At 42.4% G+C, this 13467-nt stretch overlaps 1 protein-coding gene across 1 annotated transcript in view; it reads right to left on the bottom strand.

Annotated features, from left to right (window-relative positions):
* Window positions 1-13120, bottom strand: part of LOC122944068 (G-protein coupled receptor 22-like) — a 183343-nt gene extending 170223 nt beyond the window's left edge. The window contains exon 1 of the mRNA XM_044302282.1: window positions 12944-13120. The gene's annotated coding sequence lies outside the window, so the exon portion shown is untranslated. The remainder of the gene's footprint in view (window positions 1-12943) is intronic.
* Between the last annotated feature and the right edge of the window lie 347 nt (window positions 13121-13467).

The raw sequence follows: 13467 nt of genomic DNA, 5'->3' as shown, positions 1-13467 counted from the left end.
GGCTTGGCCGAACTTATCTGTGTATTCTATGGGGAGGAAGCCGTCGTCAGGCACTTCTGGATGTGGCTTATCGCACTGAGGAACAAAAGGATGGGACAAAAATATTCACCCAATCCTTGTCTCCCCTTGTCTGGGGAAAGTCGAGAAATCCCCACACGTGTTAGTGTGTCGGCTGAACCTGCCGTTCTCAGCGGGTTTGGCTGACAATAGTATGATTATACTCATACTTGGGGCTGCAGTTAATAATACAGGTGATAAGGAGACATCAGAGTAGTCAAATGAGGAGAAAGATGAAGCCAGTATATGACCCAGAGGTACAGGATTTCTCTGCCTGTCACACAGACCATTCCATAAGCCACACACTGACCAGGAAGAAGTAAGGCTACTTTCCCACTAGCACTTTTTACTTTTGATCCGTCATGGATCTGCAAAAAACGCTTCCGTTACAATACTACAACTGCATGCATCCGTCATGAACGGATGCGGTTGTATTATGTCTTCTATAGCCATGACGGATCCATCTTGAACTCCATTGAAAGTCAATGGGGGAACGGATCCGTTTTCTATTATGCCAGATTGTGTCAGAGAAAACTGATCCGTCCCCATTGACTTACATTGTGTGCCAGGACGGATCCGTTTTCTATTATGCCAGATTGTGTCTTGCTCCGCACCACATCAAGGACAGAAAAACGCTGCAGGCAGCCTCCAGAGCGGAATGGTGATGAACAGAGGCAAACTGATGCATTCTGAGCGGATCCTTTTCCATTCAGAATGCATTAGGGCCAAACTGATCCGTTTTGGACCGCTGAGCCCTGAACGGATCTCAGAAACGGAAAGCCAAAATGCCAGTGTGAAAGTAGCCTAAGGCACCAGTGTAAAAAAAAAATACCGCGACCACAGAGTAAGGGTCATACACCTAGCAAGTTAAGGCTCGTTCAGATAAGTGATGTTAAAGGGGTTGTGCAGCAATAGATATTGATGGATTATCCTCATGATAGGTCATCAATATCTGATCGGCAGGGGTCCGACACTTGGCACCCCTGCAGATCATCTGTTTGAGGCGGCACTCCATACGAGTGCTGCTTCCTGTTCATTACCCTACACGTGGTCTCCTGTGGGGCGGCGGCGTAGTGTAATTGCCAGTAGTGAATGTAGAGAGTACTTTTCATTACACTGCCCTTCCGAGATGATGGGCAGTATAATGAGGTGGAAGCAGCCCTCACATAAAGAGCCGCCTCCTCTTCAAACAGCTGATCGGCGGCGGTTCTGGGTGTCGGATCAGATATTGATGACCTATCCTGAGGACAGGTCATCCATATATATAGCCTGCAAAACCCTTTTTTTTTTACCACACGGTCAAAACTTTTATGTACCTATTGTATACCCTCAAGTCAATAGACCGCTATAGCCAAACTAATAGGGGGCGTGAGCGCCAAATGTGCCTAGGGCAGCATAAAGCTTTGTGTGATACAATACAATACAATACAACTCCACCTAGAGGATACTTTGAAAATTGCAAAGGCGATTTTACAGAAAAATTTTGAGTTTATTTTTTGGGACTTTAAGAAGTGAGTTCCAGCTCTAAATAATAGAAAATACCATGAGATTTTCCAATGTTGCAAATAATATAATGACTGCGTTCCAATTGTGTGAAACAAAGTTGTAATGGCAGTCATATTGAATGCCACCCAGCTTTCCCAGAAACCAATAAAACTGAGAAATAGAATTTTGATCATTTCACTCTCGGCACTTACGGGTTAAAGCAATTCCCTCGCATCGGCTTCGCACATCGAGATTATTTGATTTGCATCAAAATGCTCTGAGCGAGAGGCATTGATCATCTGCAAATCCATCAATTAAGTTTAACCGCCGGTGACAACAAGAACGAGGGGGCTGGATGTCCCTGGAATGTGTGCAGTGGACACGAGTGCTCACATCCACCGCTGCGTACCATCTGGCTGGCACGGCTCATATGAATATTTAAGATTCTCTGCCCTGAATATAAAGATGCAGCGTACTGAATTGCAGTCGACGCATTCCTTGGCTCGTGCAGCCGCCACCTTGCTCGTGAACTTCTGTTTACCGCAAACAAAAAGAAAGAAAAGATGTTTGTACTATTGGCAGCCAATATCTGCAGCGTATGCATCCCCTGGGTGATAGCATGAGTAAAGATTATGTACACACTGCATGAATACCGTGCAGTAAGACTGTGTACACACTGCATTAATATCGTGCAGTAAGACTGTGTACACACTGCATTAATACCGTGCAGTAAGACTGTGTACACACTGCATTAATACCGTGCAGTAAGACTGTGTACACACTGCATTAATACCGTGCAGTAAGACTGTGTACACACTGCATTAATACCGTGCAGTAAGACTGTACACACTGCATTAATATCGTGCAGTAAGACTGTGTACACACTGCATTAATATCGTGCAGTAAGACTGTGTACACACTGCAATAATATCGTGCCGTAAGACTGTGTACACACTGCAATAATATCGTGCCGTAAGACTGTGTACACACTGCATTAATACCGTGCAGTAAGACTGTGTACACACTGCATCAATACCGTGCAGTAAGACTGTGTACACACTGCATTAATACCGTGCAGTAAGACTGTGTACACACTGCATTAATATCGTGCAGTAAGACTGTGTACACACTGCATTAATACCGTGCAGTAAGACTGTGTACACACTGCATTAATACCGTGCAGTAAGACTGTGTACACACTGCATTAATATCGTGCAGTAAGACTGTGTACACACTGCATTAATACCGTGCAGTAAGACTGTGTACACACTGCATTAATACCGTGCAGTAAGACTGTGTACACACTGCATTAATATCGTGCAGTAAGACTGTGTACACACTGCATTAATACCGTGCAGTAAGACTGTGTACACACTGCATTAATACCGTGCAGTAAGACTGTGTACACACTGCATTAATATCGTGCCGTAAGACTGTGTACACACTGCATTAATACCGTGCAGTAAGACTGTGTACACACTGCATTAATACCGTGCAGTAAGACTGTGTACACACTGCAATAATATCGTGCCGTAAGACTGTGTACACACTGCATTAATACCGTGCAGTAAGACTGTGTACACACTGCATTAATACCGTGCAGTAAGACTGTGTACACACTGCATTAATACTGTGCAGTAAGACTGTGTACACACTGCATTAATACCGTGCAGTAAGACTGTGTACACACTGCATTAATATCGTGCAGTAAGACTGTACACACTGCACAAGTAGGAGAAGAGGATGAGGCAGCTCTTTATCTCAGTGTTGTGAAGTAACTTGTCCTGCTGTGTGATTAGGACAGGTTTTGTGTGTACTAATAGGACCGCGGCCATTTTGTTTCTCCTGATCATTGCTCCCTAGACAAAACGAGCCATTATAACTAATGTAAGGTATTTGGGAATATATTTATAATAATGGAATATTTACGTATTTTGATCTTCTTAGTTCCCGGAGAACCACTTTAAATAAAAAAATCTAAAGTACAGCCATTGCTCACATGTATGTTTCAAAATTCACTGCCTTAAGTGCAATTGTAGAGAAGATGATTTTGAATTCCAGCCACCATGTTGCTCATGATCACTGCAAACAATATGAACATCTTGCAGCCAATTTCTGATACTCAGTAGAAAAAGAAATCCTGCTGATACAAGGAAACCATCAGCAAGCTAACATTGATGGATCTGAAAAGTTGTAAACAAATAATATGAAATTAATTTCTCTACTTTGTTTACAGTAGATTACAGTATGGGTAGCAAATAATGTGTACATACTACAGCAGTACTCCAATGTGCAAGAAACAGAATCCTGTCGCTACCAGGAAACTATGAGCAAACTACTGTTGATGGATCTCAGATTCTTAAAATGTATCTATATTTAGCTGTTTGGACATTGGATCTGATTGAGTCAATGTAATAACCCTTGTTGCACAGGAAATTTATTCCAACAAACCCCACTCCAATTAGGTAAGTACATAGCTCCCAGGCTATTTTATCGTTTGTGTAAATGAGTATCAGGAATCCATACGTTAGGGGGCTCAGTTGTAGGATGTATTCAAGTAGGCAAGCTAAAGTCAAAATGAAAAAGAGAAAACTTAATAAGATCCATTATCAGCCGCTGACCTACTTGTTGACGGTTTCCATGTAGGCACACCGTTTTTTTCGTTGCCAAACTTAAGTAAAAAAATGTAAATGAAAATATTAGAGAGAGTGGATAATGCTAATCAAAGGCAGAGCTTCAGTTCTAAAGTCCATTTCATAGGAGATGGGACCGCCATCTAGGTGTCACGAGAATCCTAGTACTTATTTTCAGCAGGCAGATGGAAGTCAGTGGTAAGATATGGAAATATTGTTCACATACCGCACCATGCCCCAATACACACTGAGGCATCACAGCAGCACCATATGGCGGTACATTGGTCAATAATATAACCAATATGGATTTACTGCACTGCCACAGGGTCAGTGGAGGAGACAAAGCCATAAATATACACAAAAAATGTGTCTGTCTCTTTGAATCTTAATAAAGCCTATAAATGGCGCTCTGTTGCTGAGGTTTCGACCTGGACAGTGGCGGCCGATCTCCAGGGCTTAGAGCTTGTTAGGGTCATGACTCAATATTCCGAGTAGTCACAAACAGTGGCAACCGAGCGATTGCTAACTCTGCCATGCACACTTTTAATATGGCACTTTAAAGGCTTTAAAATGACAAGCCACTGAACACGATATAAATTATACATGCAGTCATATACATATAAATTATGCAGATAAATTACATAACGATAAATGTGTCTGTGCTGAAAAGCCTTGTCCCTGACAGAGAGAGGAGGGTTATTGAAATTCAGAACACAAAAAGCCTCATTGATTCAAGAGGAGGTTGTGTTATAATAGTTCATGGCTGTATGTTCATTAATAAGGCTGTGGGAGAGGGGGATCCAAAATGAAATTAAAAAGCAATTCCAGTTACAATGGATATTTACATAACGTGTGTGTAAACATCTCTAAGGTATATAGTAAAGAAATGCAATTACATTTTGCTTCTAAAGCTACTGCCCCTATGACCCCAACCATATAAATACTATAATACTGCTTAATATGTACACACATATAACTACTATTATAGAGCCACCTATGTACAAGAATATAACTACTATAAAACTGCCTTCTATGTACAAGAATATAACTACTATAATACTGCCCCCTATGTACAAGAATATAACTACTATAATACTGCCCCTATGTACAAGAATATAACTACTATAATACTGCTCCCTATGTACAAGAATATAACTACTATAATACTGCCTCCTATGTACAAGAATATAACTACTATAATACTGCCCCCTATGTACAAGAATATAACTACTATAATACTGCTCCTATGTACAAGAATATAACTACTATAATACTGCTCCTATGTACAAGAATATAACTACTATAATACTGCCTCCTATGTACAAGAATATAACTACTATAATACTGCCTCCTATGTACAAGAATATAACTACTATAATACTGCTCCTATGTACAAGAATATAGCTACTATAATACTGCTCCTATGTACAAGAATATAACTACTATAATACTGCCTCCTATGTACAAGAATATAACTACTATAATACTGCTCCTATGTACAAGAATATAACTACTATAATACTCCTCCTATGTACAAGAATATAACTACTATAATACTGCTCCTATGTACAAGAATATAACTACTATAATACTGCCCCCTATGTACAAGAATATAACTACTATAATACTGCCCCTATGTACAAGAATATAACTACTATAATACTGCTCCTATGTACAAGAATATAGCTACTATAATACTGCTCCTATGTACAAGAACATATCTACTATAATACTGCCTCCTATGTACAAGAATATAACTACTATAATACTGCTCCTATGTACAAGAATATAGCTACTATAATACTGCTCCTATGTAGAAGAATCTAACTACTATAATACTGCCCCCTATGTACAAGAATATAACTACTATAATACTGCCCCTATGTACAAGAATATAACTACTATAATACTGCTCCTATGTACAAGAATATAACTACTATAATACTGCCCCCTATGTACAGGAATATAACTACTATAATACTGCTCCTATGTACAAGAATATAACTACTATAATACTGCTCCTATGTACAAGAATATAACTACTATAATACTGCCCCCTATGTACAAGAATATAACTACTATAATACTGCTCCTATGTACAAGAATATAACTACTATAATACTGCTCCTATGTACAAGAATATAGCTACTATAATACTGCTCCTATGTAGAAGAATCTAACTACTATAATACTGCCCCCTATGTACAAGAATATAACTACTATAATACTGCCCCTATGTACAAGAATATAACTACTATAATACTGCTCCTATGTACAAGAATATAACTACTATAATACTGCTCCTATGTACAAGGATATAACTACTATAATACTGCTCCTATGTACAAGAATATAACTACTATAATACTGCCTCCTATGTATAAGAATATACCTACTATAATACTGCCTCCTATGTACAGGAATATAACTACTATAATACTGCCCCCTATGTACAAGAATATAACTACTATAATACTGCTCCTATGTACAAGAATATAACTACTATAATACTCCTCCTATGTACAAGAATATAACTACTATAATACTGCTCCTATGTACAAGAATATAACTACTATAATACTGCCCCCTATGTACAAGAATATAACTACTATAATACTGCCCCTATGTACAAGAATATAACTACTATAATACTGCTCCTATGTACAAGAATATAGCTACTATAATACTGCTCCTATGTACAAGAACATATCTACTATAATACTGCCTCCTATTGTACAAGAATATAACTACTATAATACTGCTCCTATGTACAAGAATATAGCTACTATAATACTGCTCCTATGTAGAAGAATCTAACTACTATAATACTGCCCCCTATGTACAAGAATATAACTACTATAATACTGCCCCTATGTACAAGAATATAACTACTATAATACTGCTCCTATGTACAAGAATATAACTACTATAATACTGCCCCCTATGTACAGGAATATAACTACTATAATACTGCTCCTATGTACAAGAATATAACTACTATAATACTGCTCCTATGTACAAGAATATAACTACTATAATACTGCCCCCTATGTACAAGAATATAACTACTATAATACTGCTCCTATGTACAAGAATATAACTACTATAATACTGCTCCTATGTACAAGAATATAGCTACTATAATACTGCTCCTATGTAGAAGAATCTAACTACTATAATACTGCCCCCTATGTACAAGAATATAACTACTATAATACTGCCCCTATGTACAAGAATATAACTACTATAATACTGCTCCTATGTACAAGAATATAACTACTATAATACTGCTCCTATGTACAAGGATATAACTACTATAATACTGCTCCTATGTACAAGAATATAACTACTATAATACTGCCTCCTATGTATAAGAATATACCTACTATAATACTGCCTCCTATGTACAGGAATATAACTACTATAATACTGCCCCCTATGTACAAGAATATAACTACTATAATACTGCTCCTATGTACAGGAATATAACTACTATAATACTGCCTCCTATGTACAAGAATATAACTACTATAATACTGCTCCTATGTACAAGAATATAACTACTATAATACTGCTCCTATGTACAAGAATATAACTACTATAATACTGCTCCTATGTACAAGAATATAGCTACTATAATACTGCTCTCTATAGTATAAATATGCCCTGTTGAGTACAGAAGCAGAGACCTGAGTGATGTGCGCTGGGAAGACACGTTCTGGTTTGTCCCCGTTATGTCGGTACACTGGGAGTCAATTGCTGAAAACTGTTTGATTGAATGTTTAAGCATTAGAAGCGGCTCCTGTGACGTCACGATGCTCGACTGCACAACACTCTTGATGAGGATCCAGAATATTACCGCATGCAGATGTTCATCTCTTTCCACTGAGCCCAGACAAAGCTTGGAATCAGGAATAAACGTGCACATTAAAGGGCCGGCACCCAATCAAAACCAGGAGAGGCAATTAGCGAACATGGAAATGGCATAAAGAATAGCAGGGTTAGAGCAGGTCACGGGGACGATGTTATGAGATGGTACTGAGGATAGCGGTTGAGAGTGGCTCCATGAGGTGTAACTGTGGTAACTGTGCCCTGGCTGGACCAGATGGCACTGACTATGAGGTCCATAGCAGCTGTCTACACCATGCTGCAGTGCAGGGGTCAGCAACGCCGGCACTCCAGCTGTTGTGAAACTACAATTCTCAGCATGCTCCATTCACTTCTATGGGAGTTTTGAGAAGAGCAGAGCAATTACACATGATGAGAGTAGTAGTTTTGGGCTGGGTCAAACCAAACCAGTAATTCCATATTCCAAAGACGTATCAAGGTCAAATTGGCTCCTTCCTATAAAATCGCCCTAGTACTCAAGACTGCTGTGTTTACCGCGCTGCAGAATACGTTATGGGGTCTTTATACTTTTGCAGCCCTTTTTTGTTGCTGCTCCAAAGCCATAAAAAAAAAACTACTTTTTTGCGTCTATAGCTCCTGTGCAGACCAATGTGTTTCCAAGGCTACAGAGAGTATAAAAACTATTTCCCTCTGCAAATTTTTGTAGATAGCCTTCAGACAGTAGAAGAGGAGGTGGATGAAATACAAGACTGCAAGATCAGACTACACTGAGGGTTTGTTTGTAGTCTGTAACCATGGAGACCCAATAACTGCTGCCTTGTGCTAGGTTTTGGCTGGATACATTGTATCAGTTTAGTATCATAAACCTCCATATTGTGACCTTCACGAGCACTTTAAGGGCTCATGCACACGACCGCGTGCTGGCCGGGCCCATGTTGCGGACAGCAAATTGTTGCCCACAATGCATGGGCACCGATCGTGGGGTCCGCGATCCGCATCCGACGGTCCGCACCGCATAAAAATAGTGCATGCACCCACGGAAGCAATCCATAGTGCTTCTGTGGGCTTCCGATAGGTGCCTCCGTTCCGCATCTCCCAGGGTGCAGACCCATTCAAGTGAATGAGTCCGTGATCCGCGATGCGGGTTGCACATGGCCGGTGCCTGTGTATTGCAGACCCGCCGTATGCGGGCCACAATATGGACACGGCAGGGCAACGGCCATGTGCATGAGCCCTAACACTAAGTGAATTGATAGTCGTGTCCCTGAAGTTTATTTACGTGCAGTCATGATCTCTGTTTCTCAAACATGTCGCCATTGACAGTAAACGTCGAAGGATTATGTTACCTCTAGTGCTGCTCTATGTGCACAATGCTCTGCAAGCCGGCGGGCTGAAATAAGAGAGATAACTCATATGAGGTGGAAAGACACAATGTTCTAGATGTGCAGGATGTATTGCATTGCTCATCCAGCTCTTCTGGGTTGATGAATATAATGCCATAAATGCAGTTAAGACTGACATGTAACTGACTGAACAATGAAAGAATGTAATATTGGACAAGTGATGCCGATTTGTTAGACATTCTGGCACCGTGGAAACTATTTTACTAGCATTTGTATGGAGGTCATTAGTGGTTGTGAAAAGGGAACAAGTAAAGGATTGTAGCAAGAATGAAACCTCCAGTCCCTCCCTGGTCTATATCATCCTTCTCCTTTTTTTGCTAGTGACTGGAAAGATGGTTCACTGCAGCTTCCCTTGCACATGGCAAATGCAGCTTCCCTCTCTCTCTCATGGCAAGTGCAGCTTCCCCCCCTCTCTCTCTCTCTCTCTCATGGCAAATTCAGCTTCCCTCGCAAATGGCAACTGCAGCTTCCCTCGCAAATGGCAACTGCAGCTTCCCTCTTTCATGGTAAATGCAGCTTCCCCCTCACATGGCAAATGCAGCTACCTTCTCGCAGGGTAAATGCAGCTTCCTTCTCGCATGGTAAATGAAGCTTCCCTTTCTCATGGCAAATGCAGCTTCCTTCTATCATGGCAAATGCAGCTTCCTTCTATCATGGCAAATGCAGCTTCCTTCTATCATGGCAAATTCAGCTTCCCTCTCTCTCTCATGGCAAATGCAGCTTCCCTCTCTCATGGCAAATGCAGCTTCCCTCTCATGGTAAATGCAGCTTCCCTCTCTCATGGTAAATGCAGCTTCCCTCTCTCATGGCAAATGCAGCTTCCCTCTCTCATGGCAAATGCAGCTTCCCTCTCTCTCTCATGGCAAATGCAGCTTCCCTCTCTCATGGCAAATGCAGCTTCCCTCTCATGGTAAATGCAGCTTCCCTCTCTCATGGCAAATGCAGCTTCCCTCTCTCTCTCATGTAAAATGCAGCTTCCCTCTCTCATGGCAAATGCAGCTTCCTTCTATCATGGCAAATGCAGCTTCCCTCTCTCATGTAAAATGCAGCTTCCCTCTCTCATGGCAAATGCAGCTTCCCTCTCTCTCTCATGGCAAATGCAGCTTCCCTCTCTCATGGCAAATGCAGCTTCCCTCTCATGTAAAATGCAGCTTCCCTCTCTCATGGCAAATGCAGCTTCCCTCTCTCTCTCATGTAAAATGCAGCTTCCCTCTCTCATGGCAAATGCAGCTTCCCTCTCTCTCTCATAAGCTCTCATGGTAAATGCAGCTTCCCTCTCATGGTAAATGCAGCTTCCCTCTCATGGTAAATGCAGCTTCCCTCTCTCATGTAAAATGCAGCTTCCCTCTCTCATGGCAAATGCAGCTTACCTCTCTCATGGTAAATGCAGCTTCCCTCTCTCATGTAAAATGCAGCTTCCCTCTCTCATGGTAAATGCAGCTTCCCTATCTCTCTCATGGCAAATGCAGCTTCCCTCTCTCATGGCAAATGCAGCTTACCTCTCTCTCTCATGGTAAATGCAGCTTCCCTCTCTCTCTCATGGTAAATGCAGCTTCCCTCTCTCTCTCATGGTAAATGCAGCTTCCCTCTCTCTCTCATGGTAAATGCAGCTTCCCTCTCTCTTTGCTTTTGCAAATCTGTATGTGGAGTCAGAAGGAGGAAAAGAATAGGGGAGGTGGGAACCTATTGAGTGGGAAGCAGGAAACTACACAAAAGTAAAGGCAAACATCACACCAGAGCCTGACTGCTCAAAGGTAAAAAAAAAGGGCTACATGGCATCTTAAAGGGGTTGCCTGATACCCTAAACATTTTGAATTAACTGGGGAGATACCCTCTATATATCCCCCTTAGCTGCTGCGCAGAGTAGCTGGAGGACCCATTCATGTGTTGCAGAGACAGCACTTTAATTCAACTGGCACAATGCAATACTCCATGTCCCCTTTGGAGGTGCTGTAGGGAAAGTGATCACTTGCTGTCAGGTTGCGGTGTAACCAGCTTATTTTTGGGGGGCCTGACTGGCAAGAATGGTTTGTCCAGGAAGGAGAACCCCTTTAAAACTGCACAAAAGGGGATCGGATCTGCGACAATTGTGCCTGTGGTGTAGCTCTAGTTGTTGCAGCCAGTATATGGCTGTGATGGCTAACCTCCGGCACTCCAGCTGTGGTAAAACTACAACTCCAAAGATGCACGCTTGCTTGGCTGTTCTCAGAACTCCACAGTAATGAATGGAGCATGCTGTCAGTCGTAGTTTCACCACAGCTGGAGTGCCGGAGGATAGCCATCACTCACTGGTATATGGCCCCCATGGCTATGCCCTTCCAGGGCTGTGTTCTCCAAGCCATGGCTCTTTAGCTGTTGCTTAACTACAACTCCCAGCATGTTCTGACGGCGACAAGGAGTGATGTCATCACATACAGTGGCATATGATGTCATTGGCTGCTGGGCTACGCGCTCACGACTCAGGACATGCCGCATTTCAGATCCAATTAAACAATCATTAACAGTTACAAGGCGTCATCCGGAGATTTCTAGTTTACTACTTGTGAGCGGAGTGCGGATGCCAGGCTGCAATCACACTGACCTCCAAGAACTGCTCCTTATACTCCTCCTCAAGACTTCTTCTGACAGCTAGAAGATTTCTACAACACACACTGCCCGACAGAAGCACTAACTCTGCATCCTAGTCTAAAGAGCTGACAATCTAACTATTAACTAATTAATAATATCCAAATGGAAAATAGATAAATATTAGATAGATAAATAGATAAATAGATAGATAGATAAAGAGATATGGGATAGATAGATAGATAGATAGATAATAGATAGATACTAGATAGACAGATATGAGAGATAGATAGATAGATAGATAGATAGACAGATAAATAAATAAAGAGATAGATAGTAGATAGGTAGATGCCCCTGCTTCCACCTTTGTAGTCTGCAGACTATTCCTCCCTTCTCTCTGTGCAGACTGTCGCCCCCTCAGGGGTCCGGGGGGGGGGGCGCACTGTGCCGGTCCCTCTCCCTGCAGGGGGGCAGCAGCGGGCGCCTGTGGTGATGCCCACATCCTCCCCCTGGTGTCACCCATCCGAGATCAATGCCCGCAGAACCCGGTGCCATCTGCAGCCCAATCTCCAATAGGCAGGATGCTCCCCAGCAGCAGGGCCCCGAGGGGCCACACTGACTGACGGCCGGCTCCTACAGGACAATGCTGCTGGGTGACACCTACAGGTGCAGAGCAAAAAAAAAAAATATATATATATATAAAACCTCCTGCAGTGACCAGATCCACCCGCCACACAGTCACAGCCTCTCCCGGCGTGTTAATTCTCCATGTTCCCCGGGGAATGTCATCTGCACGGGGCGCTAACTTCAGAGCGTTTTACCTGCAGTCCTATGTAAACCAACTGACACCACGTCACAATGATATGAGAAGTGTCGGACAACAAACTCAGCTCTGCTACATCTCCACCATTCTAGTCGCCCAGCAGGAGACAGAAGCCGTGCGGAGCTTACCTTGCTGTTGCAGCCCCTGCTGCTGTCCTGTCTGGGGGCTGGGGGTGAAGTTAGGGGTGCCAGGCTATAGCAGTGGGGGCTTCAGTGCCATGATCTGGGGGTCCCCTCCTTCATGCTGGAAGGTGCCCGGTCTCCCACTGTTTGCAGCTGCTCCCGGGGATGAGGATGCGCTGCAGGTGTGCGCCCGTGTGTGTGCTGCAGCCTCTCAATCCCTCCTTCTCTCTCCTTCCCTCCGTTCTTCCCACTACAGCCCTCCCCTCCCTCTCTCCTATTCCAATCCGTCTATCCCCCCCACTTACTACACTCACTGCACCACCCCCTCCCCATATAAACTCCCATCCATACACATACATGCACATATACACAGAAAACAGCCCAACAGACAACCTGCAAAACATATATATACACAGCCAAGCACACATATATATCCGCACATACATGCACATATGCGTATTGAGAAATAAACCCTAAGCTAAATACAGTCACAAAGAAAAAACCTACAAAACACATACATAGAACCACAC

This window comes from Bufo gargarizans, chromosome 7 (assembly GCF_014858855.1).
Source record: "Bufo gargarizans isolate SCDJY-AF-19 chromosome 7, ASM1485885v1, whole genome shotgun sequence".
In the NCBI taxonomy this organism is placed as follows: Eukaryota; Metazoa; Chordata; class Amphibia; order Anura; family Bufonidae; genus Bufo; species Bufo gargarizans.
The sequence above is the reverse complement of the archived record's forward strand: the minus strand, read 5'-3'. Positions and strand labels throughout refer to the sequence as shown.